General features: G+C 43.8%; 1 protein-coding gene and 1 long non-coding RNA gene across 5 annotated transcripts in view; one reads left to right on the forward strand and one right to left on the reverse strand.

Annotated features, from left to right (window-relative positions):
- LOC102385934 (P2Y purinoceptor 8-like) overlaps positions 1 to 5,977 on the reverse strand; it is a 53,107-nt gene extending 47,130 nt beyond the window's left edge. For 2 of the 4 annotated variants that reach the window (XM_025208496.1, XM_025208497.1), the window contains exon 1: positions 5,917 to 5,962. The gene's annotated coding sequence lies outside the window, so the exon portion shown is untranslated. Of the gene's footprint in view, positions 1 to 5,916 lie in introns of all 4 variants that reach the window. The other 2 variants (XM_006027308.3, XM_006027307.3) reach the window with 2 other exon arrangements.
- On the forward strand, positions 1,027 to 24,720 carry LOC102385772. Its single transcript, XR_324276.2, has 5 exons — positions 1,027 to 1,086; positions 14,072 to 14,239; positions 20,443 to 20,542; positions 24,338 to 24,408; positions 24,671 to 24,720. It is a non-coding gene; the product is annotated as an uncharacterized LOC102385772 (long non-coding RNA).
- The last annotated feature ends 295 nt before the right edge of the window (positions 24,721 to 25,015 follow it).

Below are 25,015 nucleotides of genomic sequence, written 5' to 3' on the forward strand. Positions count from 1 at the left end.
TGATGCTGCAGTGAAGGCACTCCTGTACGAACTTAGATACACAAATGAGGGGCTGAGGAACCTGAAAGCCAGGGTTTTCCTGGAGACATTAGGTAGGAAGACAACTAGAGACATGTCTACACTACAGTGACAGTGTGTCTTGGCTGGGATGGTGGAAAGGTCCTGAGCACACATTATGCATGCACTTCCACCAACATACTTCAAGCTTAAAAATGCTACCTCCCAGTTATTTGCCAGGCAGTCTGTGGGTTAGCTCTTAGGAAACCAGACAGGTTTGAAAACATGCATTGCAGGCAGAGGTCCATCAGCAAATCTCCTGGCTTTTATTAGAATTTGGTTGTAATTGCTGTGGTCACTTGGAATGCTTTGATTTCCATGAGCTGGCTTTTTTTAGATGATTGCAAAATGTTTGGCTTTTTCCATTGTTCAGTGTGTAACCTCATGCAATATTTACAACACATTCATTTGAATGCTGAATTTCATGTTTCCTCATGGCTATTTCTACACTGCTTCTCTCTATGGCAATGTAGAGCTTTCCTAATAGTAGGGAACTTACTTTCACAGCATTTTCACATGTTAAGTGTGTAGGGGGGATTCTCATGACCATTTTAATATAGGGACCTGGGGTGCAAAGAGCACGAAATGCCTAGGACCTGATTTTTTCAGAGTGCTGAAATTTCTATAGCACCTTATAGTTCCAAAGTGCTGCTTCTATTGACTTCACTTGCAGCTGTGAGTACTCAGCCCTTCAACACATCAGACCCCAGGTGCCTCATAAGAGGAAGTAGAAAATGAGGAACTCACAATTTGCAGCCACCTGTGGAAGAATCTGGTGACCTGAGATCATTGTGATACCTTATTTTGAAGCACCTGGCACCAAATTAACCTCCTAAGTGAGGGGCCAATGGGAGAGCCAAGCCCCCTCAGACCACAGTCTGAAACAACCAGCATGTTCTAGCTAATAGGAAAATTCAAAGGATAGAGCTGAGTCTTAAATCCCATGCTCCCCTCCTCCTACCCTGGTATTCTACTCTGGCCTACAGGGAGGAGTCTCTACAGACCGGAACCTGCCCCTGAAGTAGCGAGGTGCCTAAATTGACCGTTTTGTACACATTTTTTGTTGTTATTGTGTTGGTTTTTGGAGTTGGCTTTCTCCAGCAGCATGCATGATCTGTGTGGCATGATCTGTGTGGCAGAAGCAGCAACAGAATTTTTCAACAACAAGGTTTAAAATGTGGTATTCTGGCATGGGCAAAGAAACGCATGTTCCCTGGACCTTGTTTTGAGAAATGCTAGAAATATTTTTGCTGAACTTTTCTAAAAATATTTGTTATGAGGCAAACAGTAAGCAGGGGAAAAAAGGAATTTGAAAGAGCTCTAAGCAACTGACTTCTGGGTCACATAATAGAAACAGTTTGACAACTTGGATGATATGTACTACTGTGGGCACTGCTACATCACTCATCATCACTGCTTTGGTGATATCTCCCCATCTTGAATGGGTACCAGCAGGTTTCTGCATAACTGCTGGTGATAATTGGTGCTAGTTCAGTTGAACACGTTGTGTGTTGATGGGGAGAACAAGGATTTACCTGGTAGCCATGTTTGTCTGAGACAAAAAGACATACAAAAAACTAGAACTCTTGGTTCTAAAATGATACCTTTTATTAGACCAGCTGGAAAATCACAAGAAAGTGTCCTTTTCTGCAAGCTTTTGGGATCAAAGTCCCTTCATCAGGCTCTGGGAAAAGTATAGATGGTACAAGATGGTAAAAAGTCCCCATAGGTAGGAAATTAACTTCATTTTTGCATAGAGGGAGCTGAAGATGGAAGTCTGTCCCTCTTATGGACCCAGAGGGACAGCCTTCCATCTTCAGCTCCCTCTGTGCAAAAATGAAGTTTAGTTCCTACCTATGGGGACTTTTTACCATCTTGTACCATCTATACTTTTCCCAGAGCCTGATGAAGGGACTCTGATCCTGAAGCCTTGCAGAAAAGGACAATTTTCTTGCCATTTTCCAATTGGTCTAATAAAAGGTATCATTTTGGAACAAAGAGTTCTAGTTTTTTGTATGTGGAGAACAAGCACACATACAGGAGCATTTCGATCAGTTGGTTCTGAAACACTGGCTTTTCAATAATGTTGCTTTAATCACTGTCTCTGGGAAATTGTTCCTCAACCTTATAATAGTAGTTATTTAACCATTTCTGTAATGTTTAACTGAAATAAATCCTTGCTCAATTCTATCCTTAAAATGCCATGCTCTAGAATATCCCCTTACTCGATTAGTTACTCTCTATGTAATATATATAACCTATTGTGTATAAAAACTTGCTAGAAATAATGCAACCCTTCCCATCTTAAAAAATGGGTTCAGCTTACAGGCAGCTCCCTAGGGAACTGGTCTTTTTTTGATTGGAGCTGAGACTTCCACAAATAGATTTTACTCTATGTACCCATGGAAACTGCAAAAAGGAGCGGGGGAAAGTCTTTACAATTAATTTATCACTCAGAAACATAGTTTAAAAAGATAATATCCCAAGATGTATCCAAGTTCAGAGAAGCATTGAGACCACTTGCTAGCAGTTTTAGAACGTGCCACTTTCTAGAAAGGACAGCAACCACAACCGAGACCAGATCACAGGGCCAAGAGGTCCTTTTTTCTTGTCCTTTTGAATGTATCCTTTTCTTGTGTTCGTATTAGTTGGAATGAGCATGTGTTCTGGAAGGGTCTGGTAAAGGACTGTGTGAAGAAAGGAAATCAAAAGGTATAATGGAAGGCATGCCTCCCCAAAAAGGGAGAATCAAAGTTGTGGTGTGTGGTCTTCAATGTACCATGAGTTTTGATAATGGAAAAGTATGTGTTTTGGCGTTAACGGTTTTGCATCAACTTTGTTGTAACTGTAGTCACCTTAATTGCTTTACAAGGAATATCTCTTATATGTGTATTCATTTTCTAGGTATGGCATTTTAATGCTTAATTCCAAGTTTGTTTCTAGTGTATGAACCTGTGGAGCTATAAATAACTAGAGTGCGTCAGCAGCTAACAGTTAACTCTTCTCTACTGTAGGAAAGCATCTGACAGGAAAATATAGCTTCTCATGAAAAAAGCTGTATGAACACCTAGCTCTGAGACAGTAGGCTTATGTACTCTTCACTGTCTATCAATCAAATTTGTGTGTACAGACTGTGAACTTAAGTTATAATATGAATACTAGTTAAATTCAATATCTAAAAAAATGACCTATTATATCAGATCTACTCAGAATCCACCTTTTTTCCAGGTTTTGTTTAGGTGGTCGGTGCTTTTAAAATACACTGATCAACACTGAAAAATGGGGCAGTCAAGGGAAGAGTTCAGTCAGAGCCACAATTGAAAAGCTTCCTAATTAAAAAATAGACGAAAAACATTTCAAAACACAAACAATTCAATGGCATAAAAATTAATCCTGTGTAAAATGTTACATTGATTAGCATTACATTTAGAAAAAATACCTGGATTACTCATTTTAAACCCGTTTTTAGAATGCAACCCTAGGCATGGAATCACTGTCAGATTTCCTCCATGTGTACAGTGAGGAAGTGCTTTTTTTGGAACCTGAAAGTCAAGTTGTTATTTACTGCCAACTTCAGGAAAAAAAATAAAATAATAGCAACTGTGTGTAAATTGAACACATGATTTAAGTACCATTGAGATACAAAACTGGAACTTTACAGTGACATTTGTATTAAATCACTTCTTAGAATAGAAGCTTTCTTTTAAATCTGTATTTAAAGAGAATTAAATGCTTTTAGATAACGGCAGAAAGCAGGAAACAAAAAGCATGGCAACCAACTGAACCCATCAATCTACCAGTTATCAGAACTGCAGTTGTCAGCAATGTGGCCTCTCCTGCACTTCTGTTCATTTTTAAACCAAGTGACTACTGTATAATTATCAAGAGAATAAATGTGGAACACCACTGTTATTTCAGTGGACTTTAAAATGCCCTTTTGCTTAGTCCAGTGACTTAGATTGTCATGAACCATGGGAGTCCTGTTCCCCACATCCAGTTGCCAGAGTTGAATAGAGAGAGCCAGGGATGGTTTATTTCATCATGCTAACAGTAGAATATAAGAGATATTATGAAAACCCTTCCCCCACTCCAGTCCCCCCCTCCAGCCATAACCCACCCAAAACACAGAGGTCTCTAGTGGGTAGACCACATTTACCACAGTCAGTTCCCCAAATAGATCTGATTTTCATTTTTGTCGCTGTGTTTAAACTGCTCTTTTCTCCAGTGCAGGGTTCTTTCTCTGCCCTCTTCACACCATCCAAAGTCATTGATCCCAATTAAGAATAAATGACAAAATTATTAAAAAACTACTGGGCTAATTCGTGTGCTTACAGTTACCAATGAGATGAAAAATGCACAGTTAATTGCAGGCACAGGAGACACCATTTGAAAATGGTCCTACAAAAGGAAGGTACAAAACGCCTGTGTGATTTTGGGCCAATCTCTTAGGCTATGCATAGGCTACAATCAAGAAATGTCCGTGTGTAATCAAAGGCAAACTAACTTTAATCTACCTAGCACCGGCGGGCTTCAGTCCAGACAGTACAAGGCTGGTTGGGATCCTGGATACTAACTCGGATGCTGTAGTCTGTCCTGCTGGTACCTGAGATAACTAGATTAATGATAATTTAGTATGCTTCTATGCACAGTATAATCATGCGTCAGAATGCTGTAGACGTATCCTTAATCTCTCGATTCCCTTTCTGTAAGGCAATAATGGTAGCATTTCCCTCTCAAACAGGGAAGGGAAGGGTCCTCACAACAGATTGTTGTGAGGTCCATAATATGGTAATGGTATAGTAATATATATATGTAGGATAGATGTGCCTTGGGAACCCACTGAAAATTGCTCTAAGTCACTTAGATGTTTTTGCAGATTTTACTTGGCCCCTATTTTTTGTATATTGTTTAATATTTAACACCCAAAAGGCAGTTTTTCCAAAACAGCAGTTACAGACAGATAGCTGATGTCTAAATATTAAAATATTATGAGCAAAGGTCACTTTCAACATTTAGCCTGTGGTAACTAGAACATATTCAGGAATCATTAAAGAGAATTAAATTTTACATTTCTCTTGATGATCTGCTAGGCCTACAAGTAACATTTTAAACTCTTTCACAATAGTAGTTTCTCTTATCATCTCTTCTGAAGGACAGCAAATGAAGCATGCAGGTGAGTACTATACCCTGAGAAGCCATGTGCTGGTGTCAAACTGTCTGGATTACATGTTTATACCATAAGGCTGCCAGTAAAGCTCTTAGTAAAATCCTATCTTTTTATGATATGCATAATATGTGCTGATTTTATGGAGAGGGGAGGGGAGGTTTGTGTCTTCTGTAAGCCTCACTGCACATCTCAGTCTTAGGATGAGTATAAATCAGGACTCTGCAATTATTCAAGGTATCTGTCTGGTTCAGTTAAAAAACTCAGCACAATATTCTTCATTTATTACTTACCAAAGCTAAACATTGATTCTCCATCTATTTTTAAAATATTAGTTGATGTTCATTACAACTATTACTGTTCTTCTTACCAAAAGAAAAATACACACCCTTTACCTCTTCATTCTGAGAAGTGATTTATGCCGAATTCACATCTTTAACTCTAATGAGTTCTCTTGTCTGCTGCTCTACCTCCTGCAGTAATTGTGAGTGATAGCAAAGTTACGCCTTATAATAATTATTTTATTTCTAAAGTCCATAGTCATCAGGCGTACATAGCTCATCACTATGCAATGAACTTTGGGCCTTTTTCTGTGAATAACAAACATGGCAAAATGAACCAATCTTTACACTGCCTACTGAGAAACTACTTTAAAAAATAAGCAAGAAAAATAAGGGAAAAGTTGTCTTTCTTACCTGTTCCAGGCTGAACTGTGGAGCATGAAATGCCTTTAGATAATAGAGAGGGTTTGAGGTTCCACTCGCTCAGTGTTCTCAGGAAGTGACCATGTATTTATGCAACCGTTAACTGTTTCCTCACTCAAGCAGGGGAATTAAGCATCTCTCTTTCAATTTTTAAAAAAATATTGGTAATAAGTCCCTCTTTTTTAAGTATACAGTGTTGTAGTGCCTGACATGTTCTGTACCTGATTTCTGTGTCTCAATGAAATGTGAAACTTGCAAGAAAAGAGATGAGTCTTACTAAGTAGGTAAGGGAAAACAAGTATAGCAAGTGTACACACTTCAAAGTGAAAACCATGAAGTGTTCAAAAATGGCAAATTAGTCAGTTAGAAGCCTTAGATGACTTAAAAAAGACTTTCAACATTCAGGAGCCTTAATCTCACAGAAAGTCAATAGCATTACAGCTATTGAGGCTTAGGCCCCATACAAGAACTTTGGCTATGCTGAGAGTTGCAGCACATAAGATTTAGATGCCTGGTCACAGATCCATTCCCCTGAATCAGATACTGGAGCTCTCCATGTCATGCCCCAAGAGAGTTAGTTCCACAAAAGCCAGTGTGAGGGGTGGGGAGTCATCCTAAACCAGTCAAATGAAACTCTGAGGACAGGTTTGTGACTTTAAGTCCTGGAGATGGAGGAGGTTTGACAGTTTACTTGTGGCTGCAAAAAGGGCCTTTCATCCATGCAGGATTTCCAGGCCTGATCTGTCTCTTTAAGGTAGGTATCTACGCTTTCTTTCAAACATAGGTGCAAAGTGAATTAGCATCTCTCTTTTGGGATATGGCTGGAAGGAAACTAAATGCAGGTGCCTACTTTTAAACGGTCTTACGATTAGAAGATTCAAACACACAACCCGTACCTCTCAGCACACTGCCAGGATATCTGGTACACCAAGGGACCAGGGGCTTGAATTCCCTTTTGCTAAAACTCTTCCAGCCTGCATAGACTGGAATATCTGATTACTCCTTGGGTTGGAAAAAGAAAGGGAAAGTGTGGCCTCATTGTATGGTGCTTAACAGGGAAAGGGACAGTCTGTATCCTAGTCCTGCTTCAGAAATCTTGTTGATGTGTTTCTACATTAAACTGTCTTTGGATAAAATCCATAAGTAATTGGTGGAGCTGGGACTGGAATCTCCCTCTGCTGGGTGATTGCCTTCATGCTAATACTGTCTTCCTCTTTCTGGTGCAATTCATATTTAAATACTCCATGTACTGTAGTGTGGAACAATGTCAACAGGTAGGTGTGAAAGTGTTTCCCCCCGCCCACTCACCCAAAGCTACAGACTTGTGGTTAGGTGTTCTCCTGTGAGATGAAAGATGTGGACTTGATGTGCTCACTTCACTTATAGGAGAGAAATTAAGCCAAGCCTTCCACACCTTGGCTTAGTGCTCTAACAAGCAAGCTACTGATAAGGGCCTGACTTCCTAGAGTTATTTAAGCATTCTCTCTAGCAGGGAAACTCCTATGTTCTCTTGTCACTTTCATTTCCAATAATGCATTGTTTAACTTCTAGTTCAGGCATCTGCCATAGACAACCCATGCTTGTTTAACCCTTGAGCACTAGTAGGGGTCATAAGAGCCCTGTACTCATTCCTGCCCAGGGCAGGGGGTCGGACTAGATGATCTGCTCAGGTCCCCTCTGACCCTACTTCTATGAAACTATGAAACACTTAGGACAGGTTTGAAGTTCCATTATGTGTATGTTCAGAATCTGGTACATTCCTTGTTTTTGTTGAATAAACTGCTATTATGATGGATGGCATTCTTTAATAAACTCAGAGTTTAGCTAATGCCAGACCCAGGAGTCTCTACTCCCTCCTTTGAAATTTTGATCAAAAGTCCACTGAAAATTAGGCTCCCTTGACTTTATTGGGCTTTGGAGGTGGGCTTTTTTGATGCAGACTTTAGACCTGATCCTGGGATGCCTGTAATAATGGTAGGAATTTTGACAGGGGAAACAGTTATCAGAGTGTTTTATATGGGGGACAGGAGAAGGAAATGAAGTGGAACATATTTGGCCTAAGAAGTCATGTAGCCACATATGGGTGCATATAGTTTAAGCTATACATTAAGAATCTAATATTAATTAAAAAGTGTCTAGTATCTAGTAGCCTCATCATGGTGCCTCTTGTCACCCAGGAACAGACCCTTTGTTTTTATAAACAAGCTCTTACATATGCAAAACAAATGTGGCTTCTAGAAAAGCTATTAACACTCAAACTAGCCACCAGAGGTAGATTTCAAATTCACTTTATGGGCGCGTCCACACATGCAAGCATGTGCGCTTGCAGCAGCTCAAATAGAAGTGGTGCAAATTTGAGCTGGGGCTTTTTGCCTCAGTGCATGTGCTTGGACTTGCACACAGCACATGGAATGACCCCCACCACAGGGCCCCAGCTCCCCGCCTGGAGGGCCACAGCCCCCCTGCCCAGGGCCCATAACTTACTTTTCATAGTAGCAGTGGGAGTGGGGTGCGCTGAGCCTGCTGCTGCCAGCTCCCAGTTCTTGGGGACCATGTGCTCAGCCCAGCCGGGTCCTACTGGCCCTGGGGACTCTCTGCTGCCCTGCCGGGTTGGTCCCATGACAGCAAGACCCGGCGCGTCATGCAGGGACCATGTTTTGGGCTCAGCCGGGTCCTGCCAGCCCTAGGGAGCTTCTGCTGCCCGGCCGGGCCAGTCCCTTGGCAGCAGGACCCAGCGTGGCACATGGGGACCACGTGCTGGGCCCTGTGGGCCCTGGGGCTGCTTGTGCTGCTTGGTCAGGCTGGTCCCTTGGTGGCAAGACCTCGCACAGCATGTGGGGACTACGTGCCAGGCCCTGCCGGCCCTGGGGACCCTCTGCCACCAGGCCGGGCCGGTCCCTTGGCAGAAGGACCCAGCGCGGCATGTGGGGACTGAATACTGGGACCAGCTGGGTCCTGCTGGCCCATGAATACCCTCCCCCACTTACCTGGGACAGCGCCAAGGGCTGGGGGCAGCAAGAGCACCAAAGAGATGCTCTGGCCAAAACCAGAGCAACTCTTTTGGAGGACTGACTCCCTGCTGGCTCTGGGCACAGTCTGGGACTATGCCTTGCTCCGCTGTTCTGTGGAGCAGTTTTTTTTGACCCCTGGATATCCAGGGGTCTAATTTTCTCCCCATGCTACAAGTGTGCAGTGCGGGGAACATTTTTTCATTCTTGCATGTGCCTCTTGCCCCCCCTCAAAGGGGTTTGAGACGGGGCAGGAGTCACGTACATGCTCGTCTGGATGCACCCTATGTGTCTGCAGCAGGGCGTTGTTCATGCCTGATACTTTAAGGTCTGAGACAAGCAGCCAGCAGGTGCTTGATTGCGGCAGCCATTTTAGAACTCCAGTAGACTATATAAACAGAGCAGTTTGCTGCTGGCAGGCCAGGCAGGAACATTTGCCTGGCTGCAGGCTGAATGCTACAGCTTGGAAGTAAGGGCAGGTGCTTAAGGGAATGGTTTGGAGGCTCCTGGTCCTGGGCATGACCTAAAACTTCACCCTGCTGGGAGTGGGTGGCCCGGGGGGGCTCCCAGTGGTCCAGGAGCCCCCAGGAAATGCTAGGCCAGTTACCACCCCAGTGAAAGGTGGGTCGGGGTGCCTTAACACCTAGCCCCCACAACACTGTGGGTACAAGGGGGCCAGGTATGGCTATGGCCACCTGAGCTGAAGGAGCGTGTAAGACCCAAATAGGGCCAGGCATGGCCATGGCCACCTGAGCCCCTGCCAGGGAGGGAAGCCCAGTGACCCCAGTGAGGGGGTGGGTGTGGAGCCCCAGTGAGGGGAAAAACCAGAGGGATGGGAGCCCAGTATATGCATGTGTGAGAGTATAGAGTTGCCTGGTGAGGGGCGTGGGGAGGAATTAGCCCAGGGTTCATCCCAAGGCCAGACCATACACAGTGGGGGAACTCACAGGAATGGAAGGGACTGCAGAGCAAGGCCAGTATGTGGGTAATGAAGCCTGATGGCCCATAGGGGTCACTCAAGGAGGAGCAGAGCAGTGGAGTGTGGCCCAGTAATGGGCCATATGCCAGAGGCCCTGTTGAGAGAGGGGCAGAATGGAAGAGGCCTCCAGTGAGAGGGGAGGTGGTATGAATGTGTATATGCACGGAGCCCAACTTTAGACTCAATTTGCTCTGGTCTCAGGCCGGGAGTAATATTAACCTGGATGCCATCCGCAAGGCTTAGGCTGTGGCGTAGGGGAGGAATGGAGCTGCAGATAGTGCCCTCTGGCATTGGGGCAAGAATGGGAAGCCTCCCACCTAATTAACACCATAATTATGTATCATCAAGGTGTGGCAGGAAAGGAGGTGAACGGTTGGCCCAGAAACAGGTGGGCGGGCCAATGACAGACTGGTCCCAAGAGTCCTCTGTTACAGTGTCCATACAGAAGTTTTCCAGCTGCAAAAACCTGGTATTTTGGCATTTATGCATAATCTGCAATTCCATCACACATCTAAAGTCCACACAGCTACTGAGCACGCTCAGTAGGGTTAGTACTAGCTGGGCTAGTATGCAGTTATGTGTACATGTACCTGAGAATAAGTGAGGAAAAAAGCTGTTTTATCCCTAATCATTGGGTGCATCTACACATACCTATTAATGCACAGCAATAAAATCTGGAGCCCAGGTGTGCACATGTGCCCAACTTTGCAGCATGTAGGGTTGGATCAAAGCAGCCCTGGCTGGCAGGGAACCCAGGGAGTCATCCTGCCAGCCTGGGGCTGCTTCCTACAGCTCAATGTGCTACAGAGGGGATGGCAGAGGAATAAGGGTGTTTCAGGGTAAGGCTAACTGGCAGACAGCCCCTACATTGAAGCACCCTTATGCCCTAGCCACTCAGGGAAGCATCTACATGTGTGCTGCTACAAGTACTATCCTGCTGTGGAGTAAATTGGTTTACTCCAGCCTAATAGGGGTGCATGTGTAGGCGCCGAGAGGTTAGCTATACAGCCAAGTAGCTAGTGCTCAGTAAACATTTCATGTAGATGTGCCCATTGAGTAGTTAGGACATTTGCTTAGGAAGTGGGAGAACCTAATTCTAGGCCCACCTTATTTAAAGGCAGCTTAAGCCTATACCTCTGTGACTTCCCAGTACAGAGCTCCAACTGTTAGGCATTATCCAGTCTTCCTCTTGAAGCTGAGCCACTGTATCTTGCATTAGTAATCACTGGATAAAATCAATGGAGAGCAACAGTGAAGTTGCTGCTAACCACCATGACCTGTTCCCTTCCAGAACAGTGAGCATGTCTACATGTGAATTTGCGCACTCCTAAACTTAATGCACCTTATCCTAAGGTGCATTAACATGATTTAGGTACGCATCTACATGTGCACACCTTAAGGTGCATTAAAAACATCTCCACCCACCTCCATCCTGGACAAGCACCCAGCCTCCCTGTTGGAGACTGTCCAAGGGGAGAGGCAGTCTGAGCTCCTGGGGGCTCTGCATGGCTCAGCCTGGGCATGCTAGGTGCAACATAGTTGAGGGCTCAGCTGTGGATCAGGCAGGCCAAGGAGAGAGCCTAGCTTCCACCTGCTTTGCACCCAGCCTGTCTAGACTGAGCCATGTAGAGGCCCCAGGAGCTCACACCACCTCTCCCATAGACAGTGTCCAGCAGGTAGGTCGGGCTCTTGCCTGGGACAGAAGTGGGTAGTGCAGGGAAAGCCATGCTGGGTGCTGGAGGCAGATGCAGTCCTAGCCTGCTTGTTGTCCCAGGCAGGAGCTGCAGTGCAGGCTTCTAAGGGCACCTGAATCCCAGGCAGGCAGCAAGGTGTCCTGCCCCTGCAGAGCTGCATTGCCCAGCCAGCAAACCTGCCCTGAGGTTCAGGCCCTGCCCACGCTGTGCTGCCGACTTCCCCTGCAGGGAGTTACAGGGGGGGGCTTTCCCTTGTGCTTTGACAGGAGCCCTTGTGCCTCCTGCCCACTCTGCCGACTTAGTGCCTAGTTGGTCACCACACCAACAGGGACTGCTGCTACTGGAACCACCACTCCAGCTCCAGCATCTGTGCCTTGGAGAAAAGCACACATCGTGCCGTCTTCTTGGTGGCATCTAGCAGCAGTGCAGGGCCCTGTGGGCTCAGCTCTGGCCCACTCAGTTGACAAAGACAGCTTTAAGGTGCCTTAAGGCATCTACATGTAGGTTCAGGTGCCTAAATTTAATACCTGCTTTATGCAGGTATCAAATTTAGATGGAATTAGCTTAAAATTGCCCTTTTTAAAGTGCATTAAGGGCATGCACATGTAGACCCTCACACTTAATATGCCTTAAAAATGGCGCCTTACATCAGCATATGTAGACACGCCCAGTATCTATCTCACTAAGCCATATGCCCTCTGTCATGTTTGTTTCCCACTAGTCCCAGATACCTCTCTCTCTTGGCTGCCCAAGGGGCCAGCTTCAAGAGGAGGGCTGGAAAAATAGCTAGGTAATAGCTTCGTGATTTATTCAGTATGCTCAGAAGAATCTAGTTTCTCTTTCTGCCTCGGCTATTGGAGGTAAAACATGGTAGGGTCTTTTTCACCCCGGCGACTTTGGCGAGGTAGAATTCTGTGGTTTCTGTATAGCCAGCATATAAATGTCACGCATCTGCCTAGACAGGCCATCATCTCCTGTGCATCCTCAGTAGCCATGTGGGTGCTTAGACATAATGCTGCGCATGGAGTCGGATTGCAAGCTGTGTATGAGGGCTGGAAAACTGCCATTTGGTCAGCAATGTGAAAAAAAATTGCACTGTCTGAGCAATCTCCTTCCTTTATGTGTGTTTTCTTTTGGATTTTAATACAGAGATTAAAATCATGACCCTAAATGGCTACTTTACCAGTAACTTCCAAATGGGCCTAATTTTATCTCATGGATCTATTTCCAAGAACAAAAAAAACATATCTTATAGGCACAGTCCTGCACATCAGTATTTGTTTTGGCCTCCATAAGAAAGATGCATAGCTATGTGCAACTTTAAACCCATGCGTAATCCTGTGGTCCTCACATGAGTGGAGTGGGAGTACTCTCTTGTGCTTTAAATTAAGCACATGCTTAAGTGTTTTGCTGGGTGGAGGCCAGACTGTTCAGCCCCAAGTCAGTTATTTTTATCTTTGTTCTTAAATGGCCATATGCTATGTGCAGAAATCTTAACAGAACTTTGCATAAAGATGTCAGGATATGGCCTCAACAGTTATTCTCTCCTTGAAAGCTTCTGGTTTCTGCCAAAAAACTGAATCAACTGTCAGCAGTCTCAGATGCATTGAGTTTAGATAAATGTAAAGGGGTTTCAGATTGTTAGCTCCAAGCAGTCAAAAACCTCTGACTATCCCTCTGCCTCCTAAGCATGAGATTAGCTAAAATCATGATTTTTTTTTTCTCCCCACTTTATCTTCTGGAGCCTTTCAGCTACATTTTGTTCATGTTTTCAAGCCTTTCCCTGCTACCATATAAGGCTTAGAAACTTGCTGCTTTTAATTACAGAGATGATTATGTATTAATTTGGCTCCAGGATGTAGAATTCCACAAGAACTTCAAATACTGTTCAGCTTACACTAAAACTTCAGAAACTGTAGCAGTGCTATTTGGAAATAATTGCAAGAAAATCAGTTTGGTGGATTAATCCTACAGAATGCAGCCACTTGCAGAAAAAGTTTTGTAAAGATTTGGGGCCAATTATTATTCATTAGCTTGGGGGTGCTAAAGATTTTCACGTTATGACTAGTGCTTTAACACTATATGAATTCGTTAGCTTTGGATGAAACCCCAGTGTTTTTGTTGTCAGTTGTAAAATTCAACCTAACTTTCGTAGGATCAGAAAATTACTTCATGAGTCTTGCTTCCAGTCAAACAGAAACAGCATCATGAAAAGGCCTTTTTCCCTCTTTGTTAATTGATTTGCATTTTTTATTAGTCCACCATCTTAGAAAATGTGGACATCATTGTATGTTGTATTTGTGGTGTACTTACCAATACAGCCCGGCATGCCGGGCTCAGAGAATCTTTGTTGTGATGGTTGGAGCCCGTCCATCAATCGGATAACTGCTGGGAAGGGGCTTGCCCTGCCCCTGCTGGGGGGTGGGGGTGCAAACCCAGACCTGATTATATCCTGCATTTTGCAGGTCTCATAGCACACTGGGGGTGGAGCCTTTGGAGTGAATAAAAGGAACAGCAAACTCAGCATGCAGCAGAAGCGTCAAGGGACAGAGAAGAGGATGGGAAAAGAAGAGCTGGTGTAAGCTGGCCAGCAGGCAGAACCAGCACCCTGAAGAGCCAAAAGATGCCTCTTTGTGAGTGGGAGTGGCCATTTAAGAAAGCTCGGGTCTGCAACCTTTGGCATGAGGCCAGGGACCCCGGTGCCACAGCGGTGCATGGAGCCCCCAGACCCTGGGAGCTTCACGAGGCAGCTTGGGTCTTCAACCCCCCTGGTGTGAGGCCAGAAACCTGGAGCTGGCAGCAGGGTGCGGCGTGGTCCAGTGGGACCCCGACCTTGGGAGCCGCTCAAGGTAGCCGGGGTCCACCCTTTCCTGGCACGCGGGCAGGACTCCTGTCCACACTCGGTGCATGGCTGGTCCCAGGTGGGGAACTGGGCCTTGGAGCCACAGAAGGTAGCCTGAGTCCCCAACTGTGAACAGAAGGCAGAGCCCTTGGTGCATGCGATGGTGCATGTGGCCACCTATATTTTGTGAGAGATCACATTATATGTGGTGAACATTTTTATCTATGTATTTGATAGTTCAATAGAGTGTTAAGTATAAACCTGCAAAGAGGCTCTGCTGGGACCCCATCCCTGATGGTTATATACACTTTCCTGGGTATAGGTGTGTTTTGACTGTTGTTTAATTGGATTTATATGTGCTCACCTGTACCTAACTATTGTTTGTCAGTCCCCAGGCTGTAGCAGTGCATGGGATTCTTTTGTCCTAAGTGCATGACTGCACTTGTCCTTGTTGAACCTCATGAGATTTCTTTTGGCTCCAATTTGTCTAGGTCACTCTGAATCCTAGCCCTACCCTCCAGTGTATCTATGACACCCCCCACCTTGGTGTCATCCATGAACTTGCTGAGGGTGCAATCCATCCCATCATGCAGATCATTAATGAAGATGCTAAACAAAATCAGCCCCAGGACCAATACCTGGGGCACTCTACTTGATATCAGTTGCCAACTAGACTTTGAGCCATTGATTACTACCCATTGAGCCCAGCAATCCAACCAGTTTTCTATCCACCTTGCAGTCCATTCATCCAACCCAGACTTCCTCAGCTTGCTTGCAAGAATGCTGTGGGAGACGGTATCAAAAGCCTTGCTAAAGTCAAGGTATATTACATCCATTGCTTTCCCGGCATCCACTGAGTCAGGTATCTCAACATAGAAGGCAATCAAGTTAGTCAGGCATGACGAGCCCTTGGTGAATCCATGCTGACTGTTCCTAATCACCTTCTTCTTCAAGTGCTTAGAAAGGGTTCTTGTGAACCCTTCGAATTTAACATATATTCAGCCTGTGGAAACTTCTAACTGTAAGTGACTGGTCTTGGTGACTCAAATAGTTTCCTTCAGTCCTATGCTCTTTTGAAAGGACCTGTACCAATCTCACTTTTGGCTCTCTGCATAGCAAGAGGATTGTACATGTGGCAAGTGTATACAGTATTATAGATTCATAAATTCATAGTATTATCTTGTAAGCTAGGGAAATAGACACTCTCCTAGAATGTGGGAGACCTCCTTCTTTTTTGAATCAGGTAAAGAGGAAATCTAAATCCTGCTTTCCAAGAACCTGTCTGAGCAGCCTACCCAATAGTCTAGTCAATAGTCTATAGTAAGACTGTTTTTGTTTTTGTTTTTTTAATGGCACCTAAGTCTTCTTATGTATCTAGCCCAAAAAAATCTAAACATCTTATTTTGAAAATACCAAAGCAAATTGAGTGAGCATTCCTCAAATATTCTCTTCATTTTCTATTAATCCGTTTTTCACCTATTCATCCAATATTCTTTGTTTCTCACTGCAAATGGGCAAGCCACTTCATGGTCTTAAGGCACCAGGATCACAAAGGTGACCTCTCTCCTCTTGAGTCCCACGCTATAACATGTCTGCACTGGAGAAACATAAAATTAGGCCTTGGGATTTTCCTAGGCCTAGGAAAACATAATATTAATAGTAATTAATTGATCAATCAATTTTATCATATCAATAATTATATTTCCAAGTGTGACCAAATTTCCAAGCAAAGTGGCCTGTCTGGAGGTGGTTTATGAAGCTAACTAAATTGTATTTCATTATTGAAAAATGTGCTATGCTGATGGAAGGGCACAGAAAAGACTAGCTTATTATGAAGGGCTAAATCTATCTCCCTTTTTTATAATTGTGGGACCCACCCCCCCAGACTCCAAATAATGAATTAATACAGATCCACTGTGCAAGGGGAAAGCTGTTTCCCTGCCTTTTCTGGATCCAACTTCATGAGAACTTCAGTCCTTCAGTAAAGGGACATCTTCTTGCTATTCCTTCTCCTATGCACACATTAGGGAAGCTAGGAACAGCTCCCAGTCAGTTAGCATGCCTAGTTAGAAAAAAAGTCTCCCCACGCTTTCCCCTGTGCATTTATTCACAGCAAAGTAACCATCTCAGATTTTCTGGGGAAATTTTGAATTTTGGGGCTGTGTCCCAGTGTCCCCAAGGATGCCCTAAAATGGGACTTATGGCTCAAATTTGAAAAATTAGTCTCAGGGTCTAAGTACAGACAATCAAAAAGCTGGAGGCTGAATCAATTCAATCTTAACAGGTTAGTCTAAGTTGCATAGTTTGAACCGATAAGCAAGTGAACAGGCATTAATTTTTTATTCTATGCATGCAGCCACATCCTTGCAATAGCCCAGGCCAGAAGCTGGGGGGTGCTAGAGTATGCCTTCATGCTTGGGCCAAGGCTAGCCCACCCACCCTGTTGTGGGGAAGTGAAAAGCAACCTAGGATGCTAGGGAACTGTGAATTAACTTGAATCTGGAGGGGATCTGGGACAGACATTCAATAAATTGATTTAACCTAAATCAGTTGAGTCTGATTTAGGTTAAATCAGACTTAACCTAAATCAGACTACATCTATCCAGGTTTATCTTAATGGCCATTTTGGTTTTGGCCATTTTGAAAGCGGTTTATGTGCAATGAACTTCTGTTGTATTAGATTCAAACCAGTTTCTGATCACTTATACCAATGTATGTGTAATTTCTATCCCTAGCCAGGCTGATGCCAGACAGCATCATGTTATGTCTCCTGAGAGGACAGAACACAACATTTCCTGGTGCCATGGGGATGCAGCTCTATTACTTCCAGATCAGAAAGTACTCATGGGCTGTCTCTTGGCACAGAGGGACTATAGCCTCAGTCATGAGAATACCTCTGTTTCTCAGCAGTGTGTGAAAGCAGACCACTCATTATCTCCACTGAAAAACAGAGGTAGTTGTCCTGCACTGAGGTTCTCACGAACGTGGCTATGTTGTTTCTGGTTTGAGAGGTTGGCTGTGGGTTACCACTCGGGCAGAGAGTAGTACAGCTGTGTGAACATAGGTTTGAACCCAGACTAGTTAATTCTGTCAACAGTGCTACCTTATAGCAGATACATTAACTAGAACCAGAAGCGATATCATATACTGGTTCTGGAGACTGATAGAGTATCCAGAACTGTGTTCTGAATTTTGGTCTCTATATCAAGGTGGCCACCTTAATTCATAGTGCTTTCCAAGTACCCCTAGGGGTACGTGTACCCTAGTTGACAACCTCTGTTCTTGGAGAACAGGATTTAAATTTCCTCTCTGTCTGATTCAAAATAGACGGTCTCCCACTCCCTAGGAGAGTGTCCATATTCCTAGTTTCTGAGGTAACCTGAGGTCAAGCTCTGTCAGTTGAAACTGTTCTGTTCCATCTTTTATATAAAATATTATTAACATGAAGACAGAATAAGAATAACTTGTATAGTTTGATGCTTCTGTGGAACATAAAAGACCTTAGGTCAAATTTTTGCTTTGAATTAGAAAGAGAGGGGATTTGAACCTGGTATCCCCTGCACAAAGGAGTGGTCTACCCTAAGCTGTTGGAAGTAAGAGCTTTTTCTTGATGGGTTTGTTAATGCTATCTACATCCCCTAGTGAAGTTAGCCCTTTGCTTTTTTTTAACAATTTCAGATAGTGAAACAATTTGTTTTGGGTTGAACAAGATATTCACTTTACCAGTAACTTTTTCTAAAGAATCAGATTGACTTGGAGTGTTTTTTGTTTTGTTTTGTTTGTTTCAATGTTGTAGTTCAGCCTAAAACATCAGTTATTCTCCTAGGCCTACCACTCCACTTTTACACTTTACCTTCAGGCTCTACATTTTCTTCTGACACAGTCTAAAAGCCTCAGTCATGCTTTTCAAAGCTGCCAGTAAATCAGGACTTGGCTACATCAAAGACCAAGGGTGATATCTTGAGTCCCCTGAAATTAATGGGAAATCTTCCACTGACTTCAGTGGAGCCATAAGTTCAAGCCAGCTGTCAAGCCAGCTGTCTATCTTTGCAGTAAAGCAGCTAAATAAGCATAAGGGAAAGCATATGATAGTTGGACTGATTCCATGCTCTGCTGAATAGCTTGATGTGTAAGCGTGAGCTCCTAGAGAGAATTAAGCCAGAGTTTCCCCAGTTTCAGCATAAGCAAAGGAAGTGATTTAGGATTTTTCTAAATGACAGTCTAGTGTAAAAAAAACCCTGAGCTCAGTCAGGCCAGCCATGTAAGCCAGCCACAAAAGTATGGAGCTAAGCACAGACTAATTAACCTGCCAGTTTAGCTCCTTGGTAGTGTGCCTAGATTGCTTCTGGCGCCTGGCTAAGCTCAGGACAAATGCACATGTTGGTATATATCTCTACATTGCATTGCAGTCTGCAGCAAGGAAATACCCTGAGCTGATAAAATCTTTCAACGGTAACAGAGAAAGCAAAACAAAGACAAAAAACAATCCTACCTTCAAGAAAGAACCTGGAGAATGATCTACTAAAATCCCCGGCAAAACCTAAACAACTAGAGGACAAAGAGCAAAATCTTTGGTAAAGTCTGCTGGGCATGCAGATCAGTTTACCTGGACAGCACTTAACTTGACAAAACGAAACTTCAGAGGGACTTTAGACCAGTATCTTCAAACTATTATGAAACTAACGTGTCAGAAGATGTTAGGGCTCAGTGCTTTCCAAATATCATCTTAGCACTGAATTCTTATTCCATGAATGATCCTACTGACTTTCTGAGGTGCGGTGCTCTTTAATAAGAGACCATGCTTTGTGTTAGAATTTGGTCCTTGCAATCCATTTTCAATAGTTATGTTACATTTTATGGTCAAATGTCTGTATTTATATGGTTTTGTATAATTATTCTGTTGTATATTTAAAATAATGTTGGGGTTAGAAATTGTCATGTTCAGTTAGACACCCCAAAGTTCAGAGGCTAAACAGAATGGTTTAGGGAAGGTTATCCAACTGGTGGCTAGAGGGTCACATGTAGCCCACAAGGAGCCACATGTGTGGGGCCCAGGGCTTGTACTGGTGTGGCCCCCACTGGTGTGGCTTGGGTGGGGTGTTACCTCTGGCCACTTAGATGTTGGGCAGTCCTGCTTTAGGGCTTTAGGCCTTATAAATGTACACCTCTTCCTTTCTGGTTCCACAGAGGAGCCCTTCAGCATTTCCAAACAACCTTATTTTAACTTTTACTGACATCAAAATCTGAAAAAGATTTTTTTTTTCCCAAGTCATCAACATTTTTCCCTTCCAGGTTTTTTAGGGAAGGATCTCATTTTTAGTTTCCAAACCTAACACACCCCAAATGCGTGCTGCTTGCCCCATATATTTTGTTTGAACAACTCGGCCTTGTATCTTTGTCCTGTTGCTGCTGCAGCATTTTGAACCAGTTCTGGGCCTGAGATATGAGGGTTACACACTGCAATGCACTCTAGACTACAACACCTCAAACACTGTGTTTAAAAAAGTGAATGTGCAGTAGCAGGTGGACCAGGGTACAATCCTCAACTAGTTGTACCAAAAAAACCCCCAAAGAATTTGAGAGTACAACTCCTTCAAAAGAATGAAACAGGAGAATAAATGTCATTACTTTGGGGATATTTATGCCTCAGTAATGGAAGGAGTTCATGTAAAGCTCCTGCTTACATGCTCTCATTCAGGTATAAACTCATCTTAGCCTGCTTTTCATTTTTAAGCTAAAACAAGCTGAAGTCACTCTACATATCCAGGAGTCAAAAAAAACCATGCAAAAAAAATAAAATAAAAATGAAGCAGCACACATGGGGGCAGCATGTGCCACTCAAAACTAGAGGCACAATCCATGAGCCTGGATCACTGCCCTGGGATGCCTCCAGGTAAAGATGGTGGGGCCAGCTAGTGCTGGCCTCAGCCACCCCTACCTCACCAAGGGAACCTGCCAGGTGGTTTAATGCATCCATTCCTTCTAATTTCCTAGGCTTGATTTCCTCAGTGTATCTGGCCCCTGGATGCCAAAGAGAAAGAAGGGAGATGAAGACAACTTGACTTCCATCTTCCTCAGGAAAAAAACTATCAAGGTAAGTGGACTTTATGGTGAGGGAAAGGCTGAGAACTGAATGCAGAGAAAGAGGAGCACAAGGTAAGTGAACAGTTCCTCTGGACTAAAGATGGCAGAGTAGTGTGGAGACCCTCCAAACCTGTTTCTGGGAAAGAGGTAAGGAAGTAATTTCATGTATTTAGTTCATTTATTTTTCTGTCATCCAAAAATGCAGACCTCATATCCATACATTTTAATGCTTCAAAAAATGTTTGTTTTTATTCAGATCTGGGTTTTGGTTGAAACTTTTGGCTTGGAGGGATTTTGGTTTTATCTAACTGAACTTCTCACTGTTACTACTTGTCTGAACTGCTTAAATTGGCTGTAGAAAGGCCTGCATTGGGCATAGAACTGAAATTTGCTATAAAAAACCCACGGAAGTAACTAACTATATTTGCATAGACTTCTATGGTCTTTGGAAAAGACTAAAATACTATTTACTTGTCATGTTCCTGAGTGGCACTCATGCACAGCTAGGGATTCTGTTTCCACTTGTACTGAGAAGGAGGGTCCTTCCATCTTTTAGCTGCAATGTTAGAGCATTTACCCAGAAGTCCTGTGTTTTAGACCCTTTGCACCCAAGGGAGTTTTGAACCTGTGAGCTGCTCCCCAGCAAAATGCTCTAATCAGCCTTAATCATCAGACTGGCCCACTGCATCTTGCATTTAATAAATATCCATTGAATAAATGGAATTAGCTAGTTTCAGCTCCTGTGGAATTTGGGGCTCCTTCTCTTCCAGAGTAACATCCATTTTACTAAGTCACTCTCTCTGTAGCTTGCTTTCTTCCTGAGGCCATACATCACCCTCTCTTGACTGCACAGTGGACCAGCTTCAAGTCATGGGCTGGAAAGTGTCCAGGGTAATGACCTAGCAGTTGGAGTACTTTTCCTGAGAAGCAGGACCCAGGTTTAAACCAATTCTGGCTGGTGTGCCTGCAGCATTATACACATGCCTAGGGAATTTCTATTCTGGGCAGATATTGAGCTTACTTAGTGGTACAGCTTATTGTTCATACTTAGTAGGGCAGTATGGGAAGAGGGGAGCTATGTTAAATCCCAAACTGTAAGTAAATGCCAAAAACAGCAGTTACCTGGCTATGTTAAGTGCCAATTAGGTGGATGAAGGAGAAATATAATCTAGCCCTAAATCCTCCAAATTGTAATTCATGGTGAAGAATTAGAAATGATGCTGCAGCTTTTATGCTTACATTACATACTGATTCATTCAGTGCTACACTTGCATCATCTCAACACTATTAGTAAACTACATACTGCTTTAGGAGCTGATTTGAAAGCTGGTGCATACTTGCTGACTAATTCCTGGCCTACTGTTTAGCAGATTTCAGTTTGATAATCCTGACACCTAATTGCAAGTTTTAACAGCCAGTTCCTGTGGCCCCATTTGGAAAGATACATTTTTGTTCTGATTCTTGTTTGGGCCACACCCTTTTCCTCCCCTCTAGCAGTGTAAAGAGGCTGATGAAATAGACATAAAAGTAATTTACTAGTGCTCACAATTTCATAATATTTAATATTTGCAGAGATTTTCCCTATAGTAATGTGTAGTTCATAAGCTCAAACTTAATGCCATAGGACTCAGGCTAAAAAGAGCAATACATCTCACATATGGTGATAAATACAACCAGCCTAACAGTTGCAGAGATACGTAAATCACAGATTGCTGCATTCTAAAGAGAACTTTCTCCTATAGGAAGACAGGCAGTGTTGTCATCACTACATCTCCTGGTGATTTGTGCTTAAGGAGGCAGCCAAGGGCTTGACAGGAGCTGGACTGGAAGTGACTACAGTGGAAATGCACCAAGGCAGTATGTTCTGTCCAAGCAGAACAAATATTCTGAACTCACAGTTGCATAAGCACAAGAAATTCATGCCCCTTCTGCACATGCATTGCAATAAGTACATGATTAGAGACTATTTTGCCATGAATGGTTCTGCTCTAGAAATGAATCAGGATTGTGTAGTGAAGGAGACTGTTGTCTGCTAGACCCCTCTTCATTTGTAACTAGAAAATGAGGGTGTACAAAAGATTTCAGGGAGAGGGTTTTATGAACAGGATAGTTAAATGTTGTCCTGGAGAATTAGATGCAATCTCTGGTTTTGCAACAGGTTTCAGGTCTTAAACCAAGCTTGTCATAGGTAGGCCCCCTTTGTGTATTTCTCTGAGTTGTGAGTGATTGACTTAAGGCCTGGAGGCTGACTTACAAATGGTCTGAGGTCATTCTGCTCTCGCGTCCCACCCAGACACCAAGTGGTGGGACCTGCTTGGCAAGGCTATGGCTGGGGCACCCCAGTGCCTGAGTCTGTACTCCACCCTCCTCCCACGAGCCACTGGGGACCTTAGCTGGTGGCTTCTCCATAGAGCCATCACTATGGGTGTGTATGTGGTGAGCTTCACAGACACTGCTGTCTCCTGCCTCTTCTGTGGGCAGAGGGAGACCCTGGTGCACATGACCCTTGAGTGCACCAGGCTGCAGCCCCTCCACCTCCACCTTCAGAATCTCCTACTGAGGCTCTGGTTGAATTTCACCCCCCATCTTTTTGTTTTTGGTCACACCATCCATGGCCTTGCCAAGTCCCAGAACCTCCTGGTCAACCTCCTCCTGGCCCTGGCCAAGTGGGCCTTGTACTTGACCAGGAAGGAGACCCTGGCTGGGAAGGTGCCCAAAGACTGCAGGGCCACTTTCTTTTCACTTGTCCATGCACATTTCCGGGCAGAGCACCAGTAGGTGGCATCTACTGACTCCTTGGATGCCTTTAAGGACTGGTAGGTATGGCCTGGGGGGCACTGCTCGGTCTCTCCCTCTGGAGAACTTCTTTTCACATTTTGAACCTTTGACCCCCACATCACTCCTACCTTTTTCTTCCTTAGTTGTCCCGCCAAAAAAAATATTAATTATTTGCATCTTTCAATCTTTGGACCCACACAGTGGGGACTATTACTATTAGTTAACTAGGTGGGACTTAAGGCCCACAATCTCTGGAAGACCTAAATAGACAGAAGGTCTGAGGACCTGTACTGCCTTATGGAATGCTAAGCACTCTTAACTGCAACTGAAATCAATAGGAGCTGTGCCAATCTATAAGCTAGGGACAGATATTACACATAGACTGGTATAAGTAATGGGAAACCAGTCCGAATCTGTAACACAACAGAAGTTCAGTGCACATAAATTGTTTTCAAACTGGTTTTGGCCATTTTAAGATAAACCTGGATGGATGTAGTATCAGGCTTAACTGATTTAGTTTAAATCGGTTTATTGAACTTCTGTCCCAGATCCTTTCCAGATTCAAGTTTAACTCAGTCTCCCAGCATCCCAGGATGCTTTGCATCTCCCACGCAAACTTCCCCTTGCAGTCTTGGCCCAAGCTGTCTGTACCAGCTCAGCTTGGAGGTGTGCTGTAGCATCCCCCAGCTTCTGGCCTGGGCTACTGCAGGCATGTGGCTGCATTTCCAGAATCAAAAGTGAATGTCTGTTCACTTGCTTATCAGTTCTATCTATATGGCTAGGCTATCCTGCAAAGATTGAATTGATTCAGCCTGTCTGTACTTAGCTGCAAAGTGCTTATAACATGTTCAGTAAGGCTGGCTGGAAACTTTTTGATAGAACAGTTTTCTATCAATAACACTTTCTTTCAAAGAAATCAAAATGCTTCATGGGCACATGGGGAGCTCACTGAAATGCTTGATGAGATTAAGCAAGAAGACTATCTATCTGGCTGGCTTACCCATCTTCTTGCCTGGTTTTCTTCCAGCCTGCCACCCAGTCAATCAGATGGCTGGATGCTTGTTGAGCATGCTGGTTCCCTGGCTACCCACCTGGCAGGTAAGCAGAATGTCCCTCAATCGGAATGTCCAGTGACCTGACTCTGGAAAGCCTATGGCTTATGCTTTCTGGGTAGATACCCTAGCCACTCAGTTTTGGGGGCTAAAGCATGGCAGTCATTTACCCAGGAAGCAGAAAACCTGTCTTCCTGGCATCACCCCTTTGCTTAAAGGTAGTTTAAACTTGCATCTCTATGCTTCGTATCACAGTATACTAATCACCACATGACAGGTCAAACATTTCTCCATTTCTCCTTTTGCAGATGAGTCACCATGGGGGGAATGTCCTACTTCATTAAAAACAATGACTCAAGCTAGATTCCCAAGTAACTTCCTTTCAATCACAGCACATATTTCGCTGAACCAAAACAGTTCTTCTGGCCTGAGTGTTTTTTCACAGAGTTACTCTCCAGGATGAGTTGGCCATGTCAGAAGAATGGGAGGAGACTGTATCCCCAAGAATATTTTCTACAACAAGATTTGAGATGGCTCTAGAAAGCACGGTTGCCCTCCATGGTCATACAACAACATGTGCAAAAATTATATAAAGTAATTTAACGTCAACATAGAAAGCTGGGAGGAATGTGCAGAATCCCATCCAACTGGAG

The sequence above is a fragment of the Alligator sinensis genome, unplaced genomic scaffold, assembly GCF_000455745.1.
Source record: "Alligator sinensis unplaced genomic scaffold, ASM45574v1 scaffold395_1, whole genome shotgun sequence".
Taxonomy (NCBI): domain Eukaryota; kingdom Metazoa; phylum Chordata; order Crocodylia; family Alligatoridae; genus Alligator; species Alligator sinensis.